A 19,486-nucleotide genomic window follows, 5' to 3' on the forward strand; every position below is an offset into this window, starting at 1 on the left:
GAGGAAAGAGTGCAAAGGGAAGGGGGGAATAATTAGTAATTTGTGATTAACTCTTTTCACGGGTATTTTGTTTCTTTGTTCTCTGATGCCGCCTGGAGCCATTTAAAAAATGACTTAACGACAACAACCAAACTAATCGCTCTTTGTAACTAATGGCTGTGTCAGAACTTGGAAATCAAACCGAAGGGTCTTGGAAGAAGTTGCAATGGAGATGCAGAGCGCAGGAGAGGGGGCGGAGAGGAATTCTCTCCATGGTATCAGATGAATGGTCAGAAAGGGCCCCAAGATCTGCAGCGATAAAGCAAAAGACATAAAACCTCCTTATAAAGCTGACGGCTACTCTCGTTGATCCAAGCCTGCTAGGCAGCTCTTTATGTATCCAGCATCCTCTCCTCACAGCCAAAAGGTTTCATTCAGTCACGCTTGGGACCAAAGTCCTCCCTGCTTTCCTCTTCAGCTGTTCGCCCAATGCCTTGCTTAAAATAACTGGATCCTCTGAGTTTTGCATCTGGGGTGACAGAGAGGCTTCCCACAGGTAGGGGAGAATTTGATGGAGCTCTGGTGCTGGGAACTGCTGTCTCCCAAGATGTGTTTCTCTAAGTAAATGCCTTGGAGGCATTTACTTAGATGCCTTGCATCTTATCTTGCATACTTGATGTATGATTCAAAGAAAGAGAAACTCTGCCTGCCTCTGCCTTTCTTGAGTTTGACTTTTGCTGTAGGGTGGGCAGGTATATGGCTGTCGAAAGGCAACTGAGGGGTGCAGGTGGTGGGAAACAAGGAGGGATGGAGTTCAGGATGAGTTCTCCTTTTAGTCATGAAGACTACCAACAAGCTGAGTTTGTAAAGCAGGCTATAGGCAAGCAGATCAGGGCCTGAAGTCTTGTGGTCTCTAACTGGGTCATACATAAAATAGAGAGCGCTTTAGATTCAAAGCCTTTTGGAGCTATGATTTAGAAAGGCAAATCCATTCTGGTATATATGGTGCGGACATTAAAAGCCCTGGGAACCTCTAATCGACAGGGGTTAATTTATTTAGACTGCAAAATAGGAATTAATTCAAAAGGGGCAGTGGTGGAGCAGCCAGCTAAGGAGCCAACCATATCTTGTGTGATGCTGGAGAGGCAACAGGGACATAGCGGCTAAATTAAAGGTGGAGACCACAGCTTCCCTGAGTGGGCTTCTGTCCATCTGCACGTCCTCTCTCTCAACCCTGTGATGCTTGCAGGGTGAGGAGATCTAATTACAGAAAAGTGAGAACTCAGGTCTCAGATGCAGGTTATCTTTGATTTGCCCTGCAGTAGCCATTTCGGGTATTCTGGGATAACCACCTTAGGCCTTGAGATTGTCCCTTCTCAGGCACACCCAGGCCCCCGAATTGTGGTGAAACTGAACCCAGTCTTCTTAAATGTTGCCATTCTTTCTCCAAATCTCCATGCTCTGAGTGCAGAGCCTGCATGGCTCAGTTCTCCAGCGAGTATTAGTGTGCCGTGTGCCTACTCTGGAGACCCCTGGGATAGATGTGGCCAACGGGCATCATGTCTTGAAGGGTCTGGACACATAGAGTCATGATGGATAGCTTAGACTGGCTGGTCCACAGCAGGGAATTTTAGCTCCTGGCTCCTGCCTGGGGAAGTGTTGAAGTGGAAGAGATTTCCTTAGCCCGTCACTTTTGTTCTCCTTGGTTATTGTTTAAAATGCAGAGATTATGAGGTCAAACTTTCTCAGCCAATATTTTTCCTAATGAAAAATGTAGTAGGGTACGAGTCAGTGATCGAATCTATACGTTGAATGTTCCACACTACAGTGATTTCCACAGACAGAACTTCAATAAATCTTGTTTTCAGAGAAATTATATGAGGCTGATGCTCTATTTTTGCCAGTTTAAGATCACTTTTCCCCTCTGCTGTGCTCTGTCCAAGTGGAACTTGCCTTCTGCTGAGCTGAGCCTTTGAAACAACAACGTGATGGATCCTCATGGCTGCATGGTTGTAAACTCCCTTTTCCAAAGAATGCTACAAACGCTCCTTAGGGTCAACAGCAGCATTGCTCCACCATTTTCCAGTGTAATGTATTCTGCCAGACCACTGGTTACCCTGAGGATATCACCTTTTCTGCAGGGAGAGAATCACACACACAGGATGAAGGCGAGTAGCACTCTTCCAGCGGCTGCGAGCCAGAGCTACAGACTGTGCACACGAGGCCCATCACAGCTGCATTTGATGAGGAACTTGTACATGTGCCCTTCTGCTGCATGCAGTCCTGCCTCTTGTCAATATTATTTAATGCTGGAACTGCAATAGCTTCAGCCAGCTCCCCACTGTGCTGCTTGTGGTGCACACGAACCATGGAAAGACAGGCCCTGACCAATGTGCTTCACACCCATTGTAAGAGTAGGGCAAAAATCCATGCCCCATGCCTGACTGGACTGCATCCTGCTCCCAGAGGAAGTATGCCCTGCTACCTTGCATGTGCATGTCTGCAAACACCCTAGAAATACTAAATGTCCTCCTGGGTGGACTCGGAAGTCCTTTGAGATCCTCTCTCCTTTGCTGTTTAGACACTTCCTCCCATTTTCCAGCCCGGTTTGCTGATGCTCGTTGAGTGTGCAAACACCCGGGGGCAGTGTGTTCCCCATGTTGACTGCTCCCCTGTGAAACCCTCCACCTGCTCGGTGAATTCTGCGACAGCCCATGTACAACAGTATTTCACAGCTTGTCCATAGGATCAATATGACATTTCCATTTGTCATTAAATATGTCTTCTTTACTTTGTGCTGCATAAATCAACCTTTCAAACGTAGCTCCCAGGATGAAGAGTCACTCTCAGAGACGACTGACCGAAGCAGAGGGCTTTTCTAAGCAGCTTCTCAGCCTTCTCACACTTTGCTGGTGTAAGTGGTGTAAACTTTGGGAAGAAGCACGGAAGTTACGTGCATCTTTCAGGAGTTCGGAGAGGTTCACCCTTAGTGCTGCCCTCAAGGCCTCTCTCCATGCTCTGCAGAGCAGTTTGATGCAGGAGGCAATGCACAGAAACAGCCTGTGCTTGACCCGGGAGCCTAGGAAGGTATCAAGTTCACTGTTCGCAGGCTGTGCCGGGTTTTGTAGCTTCAGACTGACCTCAAACCAGCTAAATATGAGCAACATCTGTTGCGAAGGTCCGGGGCTCAGATTGGCCCCTCTGTGCCACTGAAGTTCTGTCAGGTCATGTGGGGCAGGGGCTCCCAGCATGCCACAAAGAGTGCAATCACTGTGCTGGAATGAGCTGCCCTGTCCTCTTCTCAAGGCCATCTCCCTTTGGTGGTGGACGAGAAGCCATGGAGGTTGTTGTCTCCCCAGATAAGCACAGTTGTTGCCCCAGCCCACCCTTGGTTGGGGCTGGGGCAGGCTGGAAACACAGCCCTTTTTTCACCTCCTCTATTAGCAGGCATGACCTTGAAGAAGTCATACTTTGCTCATGTGCTCCTCCTCCAAATGTTTGTCTCCAGCTCCCCCATGCCCACCTGCACTGCAATGATTCCCATTGCAGTAAGTGTCGTTGCTTTCCTGAGATGGTGGGAACAGGCGAAAAGCATCCCGTCCTTCCCTCTGTGATGCATGGGCCTTGCTCAGCTGATGCTAGGATGGCGGATGCATAGGACGCACTGGTGCAATGGCCAGTTCAGATCTCTGCAGCCAGCTGCAGCCCTCGGCAGCGGAGGAGACAAAAGGAGGTACTTGCTTCCCTTCTCTGAAAGGTTGTGCACAAAGCTGCCTCTGCAGTGCTCTCAAATCTCCCCTTGAAGAGCTGTCACTGACCCACGCCCTCTCTGTGCTGTGGCTTTTTGTCAGCCAGCTAGCTCCCTTCTCCCCTGCTGCATGCACACACACATTTTAGTGCTGTCTGCAAAGCAGTTTGGGAATCGATATTGCAATTGTGTTGTAAGTGAATTAGTTATAGATCAGCTTGGGGTAGGATTAGCTTATAGATCAGCAGGCTGGCAGGTTGCAGGGAAGGTGCGCATGCAGACACACACACACTTGCATCCCCTGGTGAGTGCTGATGCCCAGCAAGAAAAGGAGAGTGAGAGGGTCAGTCGGGCTGGTGGCTCTGTGGACCCAGGAGCACAGCCCCGGCTAAGTGCTGCCTTGGGCAGGCCAGATGCTTACTCCTGTTTTTTTGCAGTGCCTAGTGTAACCGGGCAGGGCTTCTGGGCACTGTCAGAAACAGCAGCAATAATGCCAATATCTTGAGTTTGTGAATGTTGAATTAAAACCCGCAGGTTGGCTCCATACAGCCCTGGTAGCAGGGCCTGGCCTCATAGCTTGCATCATTCCTGCGAACACTCATGCCATGCCAGGGAGCTGTTGTGAACTATTATCCCAGCAGCTTTGGCAGAAAATAGATACCCCCCCCTCCAAACATAAGTCACTCCTCACAGATTCCTTTTTACCTTTTTTAAGAGATTGGAATAAATCGCTCCTTTCTAGCTGCCTTCTGCAGATCCTGGGATGTGACCCTTTCAGTGACCTCACCTAAAAGCAGTATCCCCACATAGGGATGGGGTGCAAAGGTGCAAAGAAGTTGGCTACTTTAGTATGATGTCAAACCAAGTGATTCAGTGCATCCACCTAGACTCTCAGTACTGGTTCATACATGGCCAGACCTGAGCCTTGTTTTCTTATACTGCGCTGGCCACTTCTTAAAGTCCTGTTGAGTCCCTTGTCTTGATTCCAGGGTATGCTGGCTTCTAAAATTAGCCCTGTGCTTGGGTCCAGGCTCAGGGGGTTTCCCTTTAAATAATCTCCCTGCCTCCCTCCTGCCTTTACTTTGACTAAGCACGCTGCAAAAACAACTTGCTTCTAAAATAAGCATCCCCTTTAACTGCCTGTTTAAACCTGAGTAGCTGTGCATGACGTATCGGGGTTGGGAAGGCAGCTGGGAGATCACTCCAGCCTCCTTTAGCTGTAACGGCACCTGGAGCGCATGCTCCAGCCCAGGTATCCACTGGGCAAGTGTGTGCATTTTAGGGCTCTGTGGGATTCGTCTGGGCATCCGACAAGGTCCAGGGGGACTGCTCCTTGCGGATCGGAGACTAGAGAGGTGGTCATGCCCCTCAGTGGTACCCTCAGCTGTACAGCCCGTGTGCCCTGAAGAGCACGTCTGACATCAGGACATGGTCATTTGACGAGATGAAATACAGACAGACCTCCGAGGAATGCCAGCCTTGTGGTAAGGGATAGTGAAGTAGTAACATGACTTTTCCTTGGCATCTCACACTGATTTTCCTAGGTAACCTTGTCTCCAATCCCCTTCTTACGTGGAAATATTTTTCAGCCAAGGGAGGCCATGAGGCCAGGTTTCTGGAGTTCAGTTTACACCCGTTGGATTTGAGCTTAGGCCAGATCTGAAGCTCGGTTTCACAGCCATAAATCTGGAGTAATTCCACTGAAGTCAAGGGAGTTAATTCCAGATTTACACCTGGTGTCACTGAGATGAGACCTGGAGTCCCTGGCTTGCTGGGTTTGGAGGGTAAGGGGGGTAAAGGCAGGCTTTTGGGGATTTACCTCTGGCAGGTTGCAGCTTTCACCCCCGAGAGAGCATCTGTGTGTGTGCGTCTGAATATCTGTGTGCGTGAGCCCATGATAGGAGTCATTAGAGCAAGCCCTCTCTTTATTATTTGATATAATTTACTGCTGTCCCATTGGGTTCCCCTCATTCTGCACTCCATGAAACCGAGTGGAACTAACCCGAATAGGAGGATTACAGGCTCCAAATGGAAACGGTCTCACCAAGCCACCAAGCGGAGCGCCTTGCGCTGAGCAAAGAGGGCGGCTGACAGGCTCAACGATATGCCAGCACTTAAAATGCCGATGATGGATGAATGTCATCCTGCTAGGAGGGGAAGGGGGGCAGCGGAGAGGGGGAACGGGGGGCGGGGAGGGGAGGCAATCCAACCCGGAGGAGCCAGGCAAGAAGAGCTGGCACTGAAGTTGACATCCGCACTGATCCTCATCCATTCGCTATGATTCATGGAGAGAAGATAGAGCCGAGGCCGGCTGCCTGTCCGTGGGCCCAGCCACTTTCTGCATGGGGGAACAGAGTTTCACTGCTCTTGGCACGTCTCTTGCCCACAACACAGACACACACATGTACATGTATTTTTATATATGCACACATAAAACACATAGGTAGAATGTTTTATAGATTTAGATGTGTGTGTACTTGTACACATACATTATATCTAATTTTACATATATGTGTGTATGTATATACATAAAAGTATAGGTAAATGTGTATATACATACACCTCCCTTTGACACACATACACAAACATACAAGGTTTCCTCCATGACACCTCCCTAAAGGCTGTTCTTGTCCCCACCTTTCACTGTATGTTATATTTTATTCACAAATCACATCTACTAAATGACTTTAAGGGTTTTCTGCTTTTTTTTTTAATTATTATTATTCCCCAGACATCAGGGAGGTGCCAGTGAGCTGGCTGTGTTACTCAGAATATTCAAGGTATGTCTCCAAACGGCCTGGGAAGGGGGGGGGTTCTCTCTCTCTCTCTCTCTCTCTCTCTCTCTCCTGTTGTATTCCTGACAGCAGAGTAATTTGCTCTTATAGATTCTGGCAACAACAGCAACAACAACAAATCTGGCTGCTTGACAGTGTTGCATTTTTAACTTGAGGTTGAACAACTTCAGTCTGGAGAGCTCCAGGGTTTCTGTCCCAGGGATATTGGCTCCTGGGATTCGCCCCGCGCTGCTAGCGCTGGGTGATGCTGGAGAGGGGACTGTGCTGATGCCTTTCCCGGCACGAGCGCTTGCAAATGGGGCCCTGCTGCAGGCTGAGCCCTAGGCTGGGGCAGAGCTGGGCCCTTCCTGCTCCGCCATCCTCGGGAGAGGCTCTTTAGCCAGCCTATGCTCTCATTTGACCCCGCTATTAAATTCTGCCCTCACTGCCCTGCCTGGGGACAGGCTGAAGGGACGAGAGGGTTTACGTGTCCTTTTGGGTGCGCGTGCTCGCAGCGGAACAGAAGTGCCCCCTCCAGCCGCCCGTGGCTGCCGTCCCATCGCTTCACCCCAGCCAGAGACTTCGCACGTGGCCTGGGGAGGCTCCGCACCACGGTTCACGGGGAGGTGCAGGGGTGTGAGGCTGGAAAAAGAGCAAGTAGGGGCAGGTCTGTGAGAGGAGCCCTATTTGGGGTGGGAGAGCAAACCCTGGGAGAGGATGCTGTGCCGGCAGTTCGGCAGGCGGCGCTCCCTGCTCTCTCTCAGCTCTGACCCCAGCACCCCAGAGATTAATCCCGTCACCCACCTCTGATAGCAGCTGCTTAACCGCAAACAGCAACCCTGCGCAGCAGTTTCGGCAAGAGAGTGAAGAAGCCTGTATCCGATTGAAACCGCAGGGGGGATTTAGGGAGGCAGAAGGTAATTTCCCAAGCTGGAATATGGCCAGGATACAAGGACTAATATCCTGGCTCTTGGGGAAACAGTCATGGGATCTTTGCTCGCTGTGAGTCATCCTGATCTCTGTTTTAAGTCAGATCTGGAAAAAGAAAAACAAGACAAAGGGAAAAAGCCTTTCCAACAACCCAGGGCTTAAGGGCACAGCAAAAGGCTGCTGTCTCTGTAGGGAAGAGCTTCCCGGACAAAAAGCCACCGGGCACCCCAGACATGGAGGCTGGGCAGCTCTGCCACTTGCGTGGGTGCTCTGTGCCCGGGACTCCCTTCCTGGCCCTTGTGCACCCAGACAGGGCCAAGAGCTATCTCTGGGGGGCTGCTGGGCCCTGGCAGGGAAGCGGGGTGCTGATGGGCAGGTAGAGCATCAGTAGCATCACACAGGTATTGCCATAACCTGGTTGTGTCCTGTGCCAGTGCTTCCCTCTGCTGGGAGATACCAGCGTGGCTCAGCCGGGGAATCCGGGACCAGAGACCAGTGGTCGGCACTGAGCTTCGCGGTGGCGGCCGTTTTCACCTGGGCAGGACTTTCCTCGGGCAGGAGCCCCCAGCAGGGGAGCAGGGTGATACTTCCAGATTAGGCCGGCTGAGGATATGTGCCTGCTCCGGGAGCACAAGTTAGCATTTGTGCAGCAGTGATCCAGGCCAACTTGCTGATTGTGTCCAAAAATGTTAGCGAAAATATATCCTGCTGCAGAAGCACCATAAGGGGTGGGAGCATGGCCTCAGGGTCAGGCCTGCCTTTTTGGTGGCCCGGGAGATTCAAAGCAGTCTTCAAACCACCTCTGTAAGGGAACATACTGTGGATTTACTCCTTTACTCCCTCAGGGATGACAGGTTCAGGGCTCACCCTTGGAGGCACCATGATCCCGTGGGTGGGGGTGGCTTGGCTCTCTGGATAATCTGGTCTGAGATAGAAATGCTCCAGATTAGTTGTCTGGGAAGCTCTAAGCTGGTAATCTGGGCAAATGGCCAGCAGGAGGCAGGGGAAAGCAGGGCTGGCTTCTAGGGTTGCCAACCCCGGTGTCAGCAAGTGCTGCCTCTCCTCCATGCTGGCACGCAGGGAGAGAGCTGGAGGCCTGAGACCTCCGTGTCTGGGATATCACCTGTGGGGAAGGCCAGGACACACTGACCTTTTGTCCCCTGCCAAAGACACAGGAAAAAATGGACTTAACTCTCTTGTCTGTCGGTGCTGGCACCCAGCACTAGGACAGGCAGAGACATCCTGAGGATAGCTTAAAGTGGCCAGTGAGACCAAAAGGCCCCTTGCAAGGAGCACACACTGCCTCTAAAGCCAGGAAGCCTGTGGTGCTGTCATTCCACTTGCTTTGGGATCCTCCTCCTCTCAGGTACCAGGCAGGCATGAGGACAGCCCCAATCCCAAAGTGCTACCATTTAAGAAGCAAACAAGTCCAAGGCCTCCTCCTTCCTCATCTCCACCAAACGTCATATTTTCCCATTTACTGATCCCTCCAAATTCCCAGCCAAGACGCGCAGCTCCATAGAGCAAAGGAGAGCCACCTGGCAGCAAATTTGCTTTTAAGCGCCCACCAGGGAGACTGGGACGGCTCTACAGCCCCAGGTTGGAAATTGCTGCAGAGAGGATGGGGTGGGAAAGGAAAGCTGCCTGGCACAGTGGTGTTGGTGGCAGGAGTAGCCTTGGGGAGAGCACTAGAAAAACGCTACTCTCCATGCAGAGAGCTACCCTGGGGTTGGTGTCCTGGGATCAGGAAAGGATCCTAGCCCACTGCCTAGTGCAGCAGAGCTGGCGGGAAGGAAGAGCATCGTTGATGTGGTGGGGTAGGCAAGGGCACATGCCGGCTTCCTTGCTAACGGTCTCAGGTTGTGTCCCCCGCTTTTATGCTGCTGGTTTAGTTAAGTGGTTTGCTCAGCTAGGGCAAGGCAACTCCAGCCTATGCTTGTGCTAAGTCATTTTGCTGAGCGGCGCTGAAGCGCTAGTCTAATGTAAGTAAGGGCTGGGTTAGAGCTGCTGGGGCAGACCGATAGCCTTCTCTCCTACAGGAAGGAGGGAAAAGGTTTGCTTTAAAACTCAAAACATTTGGAAATTGCACTAGAAGCCCCCCAGGTTATGAATTATTGCTATCCCTAGTGTGGCTAGAAAACCTTGAATATAATCTACAGGATAGTGTCTCTTTAATCGATGTCTGCAGTGGGTTAATAGCTAGTGCTCTCCTCACCTTTACAAGCGATCCTTTCAGGCCATTTTTCCTTATGGCTTGGCTCCGTGCAATCTGCCTGCCGGCTGGTAGCGACTCACCACATCGTCCCATTGTCTGTCACTGAAGCCAGGCATGGGATAACAAGCAGCAACCCATCGCTCTGCCCCATACATCACGGCTGAGATCTGTATTCTGACAGTTGCATTTTGTCTCCGATTTTCCGAGCAATGTGCCCTCAGAAAGTCAGGAGACGAAAGTATCCTCAGGTTTGATTGAATACGCAGGGCAGGCAGACACATCCTCCAGACCACCTCAGGAGATCCGGCTGCTGGGAGTTGTTGTCCTCCTAAATCCTATCAAGAGAGAGCAGAAAGACTGCCAGAGCTGTGTTATGCTGTGCGATTTCACTGCCTCGGTTCCTCCATCCCCTTCCTGCCTGCTGGCAGCCAGGAATGAAAGCAGCCAAGCCCTACTATTAACAAGCCTGACCACTGCACTGTGCTTAATTGGGTTTGCATGTATTCATAGCAAGAATTTCAGAGCGGGAAAAAGGATTTGCTCTCAGGAGCTCCCGAGCTTGCTGCTCTGATTCTCTAGTGATAGGGCTTTAAATCCCCAGAGTCTGAGCAGAGCTTTAATTCCTTGGAGTCCTTCCTGTTGTGGGATGTCTTGGCACGCTTGGAACTGTCTCAGATGAAACGGTGAGCTCTTCTACCCCTGGGACAGGCTGGGACTTCTCATTTGCAGCCCAGCTCTGTCTCAGTCCAGACCCTGAAAGCGTGCCTCATGCACAGGGTCTTGGAGCAGGAGCGAGGACAAGGCGCTACCTGGTAGGGTCGGGAGGATCTGTGTGGTAGTGTCCTGCAGAGGACCCCACTTCCTGGCCACTGCATAGCACAGCCTCCCTTCTGCTGCACGGCACAATGGCCTTGAGCTCAGAGCTGAGTGCGCTTAGCCACTTTGGATGCTCTGGACCAGCTACACCGGTTACAGCTGTGCTACAGCACCAGTGACAGTGCATGACACTTGCCACTTAGACTGTCCCACTGCATAGTGTCTTTCTTTGATCCCTATCCAGCTTTGCAGGAGAGGCCCGTGTATGTCCCTGTACTGCACATTGGAGTCCAACCAGGAGGCTCAACAGCTCTGGTTGCCCCATGGGCCGATTTCCCCATCTGCCCAGCCCAGTCTTTCTTCCTCTAAATCCTGCCTCTTGGACCCCCTCCAGTGGGACAGGATAGGCTACTGCCAGCGCTCAATTGGGCCAGGGTTTCCCCCCTAGTTGAGATGGCAAGTATCTCCATGTAGACTCCAGCCGAGTGCACGTGTTTCTGCTAGCATCTAGAGAACTTACATCAGAACAACCCTTCCCCTCTGGGGTGGACAAGCCGGAAGCCCCTCCTGCCTACAGCTAGGGTTGCTCCCCCCAATCCATCCATCCATCTCTTGAATTCCCAGAAGAAGCAGGAGCTGAAATCTGGTCTGATCACAGATATTTGGGGCTGGATCTCCACGACCAGGTCTCTGGGCCGCTTGGTGAGCACAGGCTGCCCTGGACCTGTTTGCAGAGTGCAGGCAGGTTTGAAGACTGGGATCAGAAGGCTGCTTTCTTGTGGCTGAGGTGGCTGCACAATCCCCTGCAAATGTGACTGGAAAACTATAATCACCCTACATGTGAGGTCAGGGAGTAGCCATCCTTGGGCTTGGAGGGTTTGAAGGAAGTGAAGACCTTTCCAAAATGAGAAGGAAACCAAAGATCCTTCTAGGGCCTTGTGTGTCACTGATGCAGCAATGTGCCCCTGTGCAGCAATTCCCTGATAGCCACAGCCTGCCCTTGGTGTGCAGAGAAAAACAATTTTTGCCATTATTTATAATACTCTTGGCAATGGCCCTGTGCTAGAGATGCTCGCTGGAGTGGGAGAGAGCACGCGCATGTGTGTGCGAGTGGGATGGGCTGACCGCTTGCAATTCTCCAAGGGTCCTGGGGGTTTGCAAAAACAGCTCTGTCAATCAATAAAGAGCAATCACAGTAATGAAGTACCAAGTGGGAAGAAAAGGTTTCAAGCTTTGGGTTGTTGGTGGGGGGCGGGGGGGCTGTGTTTTCCTTAAATGAGGCAAGGAGCTGCAGAGAGGCTGGGAAAGCAGAGCTGACAGCAGGGCCAGCAAATCTGCCTCTTTTAAATGGAGGAACTGGCAGGACTGCAGCCACTCAGACAAGATCCAATGACAAGCAAAAAGCTGAGAGAGGACCCCGTTTCTGCAGACACAAAGGAGAAGCCGGTGGCGGCGACTTTCTCTCTGAAAAGTCACGTTTGCCAGGAGAGACTGTGAAATCCAAGCCGTTCCCAAGAGCTCGTTCCCTTCCCACCCCCCCAGTCTGGGGAAGAGAGTTGTTCTAATTTTGTTTTTATTATCGTTATTCCCTCTTGGGCGAGTGCTGGGAAAGTGGTGAATTTTGCAGCTGCCTGAGAGTCGGAGGGAAGGGGGATGTGAGGGACACATGCCAGAGCATGGTCTCTTCTCACCTTCTCCCTGGCTTCCCACGAGACCGGGCACAACTGAAACTGAAGCACCTACTGTTGCCTCTCCCCTCTGTCTCACTTTGCCACCTCTGGATGTGCCTTCCCTATATTAAATGATCGTGGTCCCAAGAGCTCCCTTGATTTGATGGGCCCTCGGGCATGATTTCCATTGCCTGCTGTGTCTTCAGGAGCAGCTGTGGGGCCGTGACTGTGAGGGGGATGCATGAGGGTACATGAGCTGCAGAAGATGCTCGTGGCTCACACCCTAGCCCTGGGATGCTATTGCCTGACCCAGCTATCCTACACTTCCCATTTGTCCCTCAGCACAACCATGGGGTGGCCTGTGGTCCTACCTAGACATGTTCAGACATGGGCCGCCACTGGAGGAGATGGCGTTTGTGAATGCCCTGAGCCCTGCTTGAATCTGGGCTCCCTACCAAGCTAGTAGATGCTGGTGCTGGGTTTTGGGAGCACCCTGTGCTTTGTCCACTCACAGGACCAGCAGGCAAAGGCGTGGATGCAAGCACAGGTCTGAACTGTTACACAAGTGTGTGTGCACAGGGCTGTGAGGGTGCTGCGTCAGGACATTGCACCCTTGCTCTCCTTTTCTCCATCGCAGCGGGATGGCACAGACCTACAGAGATCAGACCACATCCAGTAAGCTCACCACCAGCTTGCTGCCCTAAGAAAACACTCGTACCCCTTTAGCATCCACAGAATATTGAGAAGGAAGGAAGTGGCTACAGCCCAGGAAGCCCTGGGGAGTAGAAAGGACACATATAATAAACTCTCCACATTAAGCATCTTCAGGAGTCTTCCTCCCTCACAATATGCGAAGGTATCAGTGCCACTGAGCATGCAGGGCCTGTACTAGCTACATTTACAAAGGGGTGGGAAAAGATCCCTGTATTTATCACAGTCAGGTTTTTAAAAAGTGATCATGAATCCCAGGCTTTAAGGCTGCATAATTCTTGTTACACTGGAGAGTTGCTGTGCACTTTGGATAGCAAGGTTGGTTAGAGGTCACGAGCTCCCTCTTGACAGCACTTGCAAAATCACCCTATCTTCCTGAAGGCAGGCAGGTCAATGAGCTAGAGACAGGGACGCATGCATTGCCACTTTTGTGGGAGGGAAATAATCTGTGTCCCTGAGCCTAGCCATTCCAGGAGGGTGGCTGTGGTCCCTGAGTGAGCTTCATCTCTTGCCTCTTCCCTCTCCTCTGCCCTGTGCTCCCTCCATTTGCATGGAGTGCACTGATTGCCTGTGAAACTCCCAGAACAAATAGGCCTATTCCTGGTGGCATTTACTGTTACTAGTAATACGAACTACGTCACGTCTCCTGCATGCATGTATAATGATATGTAGGGAAGAAAATCCCCTAATTTTTTGATGTGCTAATGGGGTCGCTTTTTTAGTCAGGTAGTAGCACCTTGAGCTTTGGTGTTGAAGGCCTTGGGTTCAAGGTAAGCTGTCAATGGAGTTCCAGGGACCACATGTGCCTTGCACTTACAGAAGTTGCAGCTTTTCCTCTGGCAAGGGCTTTGCCTCTCAGCTCAACCCAGGGAGTCTTTGTACCTTCTTGCTCTGAGACTTTTCTTTCTATCAGCAGAGACTGCTTCTGAGTGGTGGCCTGGTCTGGGGGACACAGACATGACTGTGGCAGCCCAACACCTTCCTGGAGACAAGGCCAGCAGCTCTTCCCATCTTCTGTGGGCTTTACCCTTGCTGAGGAGATGCAGATGTGGGGGGAGAGTGAGGTACCCCCTGAGTGGGCACAGCTGTATAGGTGTTGTCTGAAAGGCATCTGCCTGCTTTTCTAGGGGAGAGAAGAGGATGGGAAATACCACCGAATTAGTCCTTTTCTGGCATGGAAGAGCATCTGCCACTGCTGGTCACCTTTGTCAAAGTGAAAGGACAGTGACAGCGCTAGCTGAGCTTCCAGAAGGGGTCCAAGCCCCAGTTTCGTGCCGGGTCCTCCCTCTGAGCCCAGTATACAGCTTCCACCTCACGCCATGGGAGATGGGAGGAAGACGAGAGGAGAGATTTATTCTGTGAAATTAATGGAGTGACACTGGGTGTTAATAGCCTATTTACCAACATCTCCTCCTCTGTCTCTCACTTAACCAGGGTAAGTGCTTCCTACCCACGGCTGTGCCCACAGCGCTTTCCCCTTGTTTGTCTCAGATTTCCAAAAGAGGACCCTGCTGCAAGGGGAACAGGAAGGGATGGGACCAAGACCTCACCAGCAGCCCTACCACCTGCCCTGACTCAGTTTGCTGAAGTCTCAGACCCACGTGCTCTCACTCCTAGCTTGCCCATAGCCTATTGCAGGAAAGATGAAGTTGAACAAACCATTTACACTCCAAGTGGATTAGCCAAATTGCATTAAGCCCCCATGGGGACATCCTTGTTCACAGCCTTCATTTGATTTCTCTTTCAAAAGCCCACCAAACTGAATGTGATTACAGCCTCTTAATCCTGCACACACATGTCCGCATGGGGTTAATGCGGGTGTAATAGATGCCCTTTACAAGTGCACGCAGGTGACTATTCCCGCACGGCTAAACCCTTTAGCCCAGATGTTCAGCTGATGTAAACCCAAGGCACAGACCCCGAGTGCTACTGCCTGGCTGAAGAGATGCTCTCAGAGCCAAAATACAGAGGGGAAAGTGCAGTTTCCTCTTCCCAAGGCCTGGCAGCAAATCCATGTCAGAGACAAGAACTGCTGAGGACACTCAGCCCCCAGACCGGCTTGGCTCACGCGGTGCTGAATGCCCTTGGCAGGCAGCTAATCCCATCTAGGATCAGGAAGGTTTTCCTGGCGGTTACCTAAGTTCCAGCTCCGTCAGGAGCATTGCCCTCTTGGCCTGCCTCTGCCTCTGCCTCTGGTGCGGTCGACCAGCTGCCTTGAGCACCCCGCCAGGAGCACCCACAAGCCCCTGCTCTGAGGTGGCTCTGTCCTGGATGGGCGGGTTTGCTTTCAGCAGCATATCTCTTTCCTAAGGCAGAAGCTACAACCAAAATGTCATTGCAGCCAAACAGTAACACCGGAAATCCATAGAGCTGCTCAGCTCATTATTGCAAAACTGTCCGGCTCTGCCCAGCCAGGCATGGGAGATTGTAAAACACAGTGAAAGAGGTTTAAATCGGTTGCCTTTTATAAGAAACCAAGTTAATATTCACTTCAGGAAGGGACTGCTGCAAAAGGCAGGGGGAAGCATTCCCCAAATGCACCCTTTGCATCAGTCAGCACCTACGAAGAAATCCAGGCCTCAGTGCACTGGGATTTGCACACACTTGGAACATGCCCTGTCCAGAGACTCCCTTTTCCAGGCAAAAAAATTACCTAAAAGCATTCACACTTATATGAAATCAAAGTCTGCCACAGCAAGATTTGCAGGGTGCTCCATTTAGGGAGAGAAACTGGCCATGGTTCAGCCCTACTATTGTCAAGAAAAATTCAAAGACCTTCTTGTCCAGAGACAAGGGGCATGAAAGCACAGGAGGTAATTTCCATAACTCTTTCAGCCAGTATTCAACACACAAGCTCTCTTTTCTCAAAGTCAGACCGCCTGCTAGGGGAGCAAATCCATTCCCCTGGTATCTCAGAACTGTATCACATAATCCCCTTAATAAAGCAATCAAGTTCCAGACTAAAACCAGCTAGATTTCTACCCTGCTGAAAGGTTTTTTCCAAAACATTGCTAGTAGGAAACCACCTTGAAATGTGCTGCTTTTTGCTGGACTGACCAGAAAAAAAAAAAAAAGTCCTGCAAAAAGTAAATGGTAAAAATGTTATTTCCCCAAGGAAACTCCTGGTTTTGCCAGAATGATATTTTCCATTAAAATGTTTTGCTGAAGAATTTCCCACAAGTCGAGCTGCTGCATCACTGATTTTAATCGAATACAGAAACTCTTGCTTCCTCTTGTTCTTAAACTTATATTCCAAAAAAGGGATGGTTACAGAATCATCTACCTCCTTCGCCAGCAATGTAATGTCACCCATTAGGGATGCTCTGCCCTGTACGAGGAGCAATAGCTACACAAAACTGGCACGGCTCTTCCTGCAGCCAGCGCTCCCCAGGCAGTGGCATAATCTCTCATATGGCTGCCTCAGCTCTCAGAGCTTCCTTGATCTCCAGCTGGTTTTTGGAGATGTTCATTTTCCTAAGCATAGGGGCTAACAGTGGGGCTGTGCTGAATTTACAGATAATCAGTATCTAATTGGATTAGGAGCTGATAATAACTTTGACCTTTTTTAATGGTTCGTCTGGCCTGCCTTTCTGCAAGACTGAGACTTAATTTTAGGCAAGAGTTTTTTGCACAAGTGAAGCATGATCCTGTTAACCTCCGGATCGGAGAGGTGACCTTCCCTCTCCCCAGCCTCTCTGGAGCTATTGAAGAGGGCAATGTACACCAGGCTTTCATGCATGCGTGCACACGTCTATATGTAAGCATAGAATGAACCTACCTGCAAAACTCAGATTTGGGTCTGATTTTCAGTTATAGCTGGGGTGATGCAGCACTAAATCCACAGAAACTACTAGTCAAAGGAGTGTGAAGCTCTTGTGAGGTCGGCGACCCTGCCTGTGTCAACAGTGTGAGTCACCTCCCCTCTTCACTAGCTCCTCTGCACGCAAAGCTGGGAAAATTAATCACCAGGGTGACAGAGGGGCTAGAAACTGAGATAGCGGGTGTTTGTGAGATGAGGCACGGGGATACTCATGTGCTGCTGGGAAAACATCTTGATCCTGCACACCCGCTCCCATCTGCACAGCTAACTATGCGCTCCCATACCCCTGAGCGGGTACCTACACCTCCCAAACACGGCTAAGCAAAGGACTACATGTCTGAGGTACACGTAACCCAAACCCATCACTAATATGTCATACGTAAGCACAGAAATCATGGCTACAGTCAGATGGCACTTCAGTTTCTTTCTCTCTAGCCTCCTGGTGCTTGCACATCCATGCCATTCCCTCTGGCACACCCACAACCTTCCCCCTTTCTCTCACTCATGCAGATCCCTCTGCACACTACAAAATCTCCTCGTCATGGGAAGGCCTTCAGACCAGCTTTCACAGCTCATTCATTGGGGACCTGATAGGCTGAATTTCGGGGCATCGGGATTTGAGGAGACACAGGGAGGAGGAGGGGAGCGAATGCTGCTTGATGAACAGCAGATGTTGATGCTCATCGGATGGAGCTGTTAATTTAACTGGAGTTTATCGAGTAGCAATTAGGTGGGGCCTCATTACTGTAGCCAAGTGGCACAAAGATGTGCTGTAAAAACCCAGGGAAGAAGGATGTGCACCAGCAGAGTCATAGCCCTGATGTGGTATTCAGGATCTGGAGCTGTGGATCCTCTCACTTGCCAAGAGGTTCTTCTCCCAGGTGGTGTCAGCTGGGCTGTGCCTAGCTGCTGGCCTTGTCTCAAGGTGGGAGGCTGCAGATACAGCAAGGGGCAATGAGTACATGTGCTCAGGGGAGAAGAGTCTCTTGCCAGAGCATGGGGGATGAATTTAAGGTCTGAAAATGATGGCTTTAGCAAGGTAGCTTAGGTAAGGCAGGCAGGTCTCTGGCTTAGCCAGGGAGAGGGACAGAGACAAGGCATAAAGGTGGAGGAGTCTTGTGCCCCATAGAAAACACCCAGTGGTCCCAGCCTGCCAGAGGGCAGGACTGTTCTGGTCTCTGTGCTTTAAACATCACATCCCCCCAAAACAAGCAGTGCAGGAACCTAGCAGGGCAGGTTTCCTTTTCCTTGCAGATGTGCTAGCGAGAAACAATGCCTTTGACTGCTGCTCTGCCAGCAAGCTCCGGAGCCATGTCTTCACCCTTCTGCTGTGTGGTCCCGTGGCTGAGAGGAGAGTCAGTGCTCTGCTCCTGCTGACTGAGAGCATAAGCTCCGCCAAGACCCTTTTCCAAGAAAGATCCAAAGGCCTGAAGACAGATTCCCTGCTCAGACCCCTCCTCTCACCCTCCCCTTGCTACCTGCTATCCCATGTCTCTGTGGCCTGAGTCAGCACAACCCGAGCATTTGAAGTGGCTTCTGCACCCATGCAGAGAGAGGACAAGGGAGCCTGCATGCAACCATGCCTGCATGGTTGCACTTTAGCTTTGCATTGCTCAGTGTAAAGGATGATGCAAGAAGTCAGACATAGCAGAAGCAAGCCCTGAGCAGAGCTTTTTCCTAACACAGGCTACATACAAACACACACACGCACACACGCACACGCACACACACACACACACACACACACACACACATTCCTAACGGCAACATTATATTTTGTTTTGGTCCTGGGAGAAAAACCAAATCATCCAAGTTCAAACACAAACAAAAACTTCTGCTAATAAAAAAAACTGCCAAACTAGAACACAGCAGGGATTTGGAGGGTTAAAATGTTTGGGATTAATTAACTGATTAATTAAGCCCTCACATCAGTCTGCATCCCTGCAGCCCTGCGATGGCAGGAGGGATGTGTCAGGCGTTCGTGCTCTCAGCAGTGTGGCGCAGGAATGCTATGGAGAAGGTGCTCAGCAAGGGAGTTTTGTACATGCATTTGGGATTGTGGGGTTAAAGTCAGCAGTGCCCTGCCAGATTTGTGTGAGACACCCTTAAGTCTCTGCTCTGGTTGGAGGTGGCTGTGCATCAGGGCTGCTGACTGCTTTGAGATCTTAAAGGAAAAGCACAGGTTTCCAAAGCTAAAGGAGTTTTATTCCACGTGGGCATGGGGCTTTCCTTCGCTCTGCCATGCTGTGGATGTGACCACGGCCATGCTCTGCCCAACAGCCTGTGGTTCCCGCTGCTTGACCACCCCGGGCATTACAGTGTGGTCTCAGAGGACAATAGCTGTATTGGCATTTTGCACCGGCCTCCAGCCCTGAGTTTTAAGGTTTGAAATTCTTGGGTGGGACCCATCATTTCCAAGACTGGCCAGTCTTGCTGTGGGCTGTGCTGGCATAAGACAAGGAAAAACAGGATACTTTCAGCTCCTTCTCCCGGCATGCCTGGCCCAAAAACCACCAAAGCAAACCTCCCCATGCTGTGAGGCCACCTGCCTGATTTCCACACCCAGGCTTGGTAGGAGTCTAACCACCAACTGTACCACCAAGCTGGTGGATCATCTCAGGTGTCAGACCATGAATCTGCACTGTGATTCTGCCTGTGAAGCACAAGTGGAAAAGGAGGAAATATGCATGGAAAGAGCAGTGGATGGAGTATGACCACTCAGATTAAAATAGCCTGTCTTGGAGGTGTCCTTCCGAGAGTGGATGACACTGACTTAGCCCGTCCCACATTTTTACTTTCCTGAATGCAAGCACAGAGAGGGAA

This window comes from Struthio camelus, chromosome 7 (assembly GCF_040807025.1).
Source record: "Struthio camelus isolate bStrCam1 chromosome 7, bStrCam1.hap1, whole genome shotgun sequence".
In the NCBI taxonomy this organism is placed as follows: domain Eukaryota; kingdom Metazoa; phylum Chordata; class Aves; order Struthioniformes; family Struthionidae; genus Struthio; species Struthio camelus.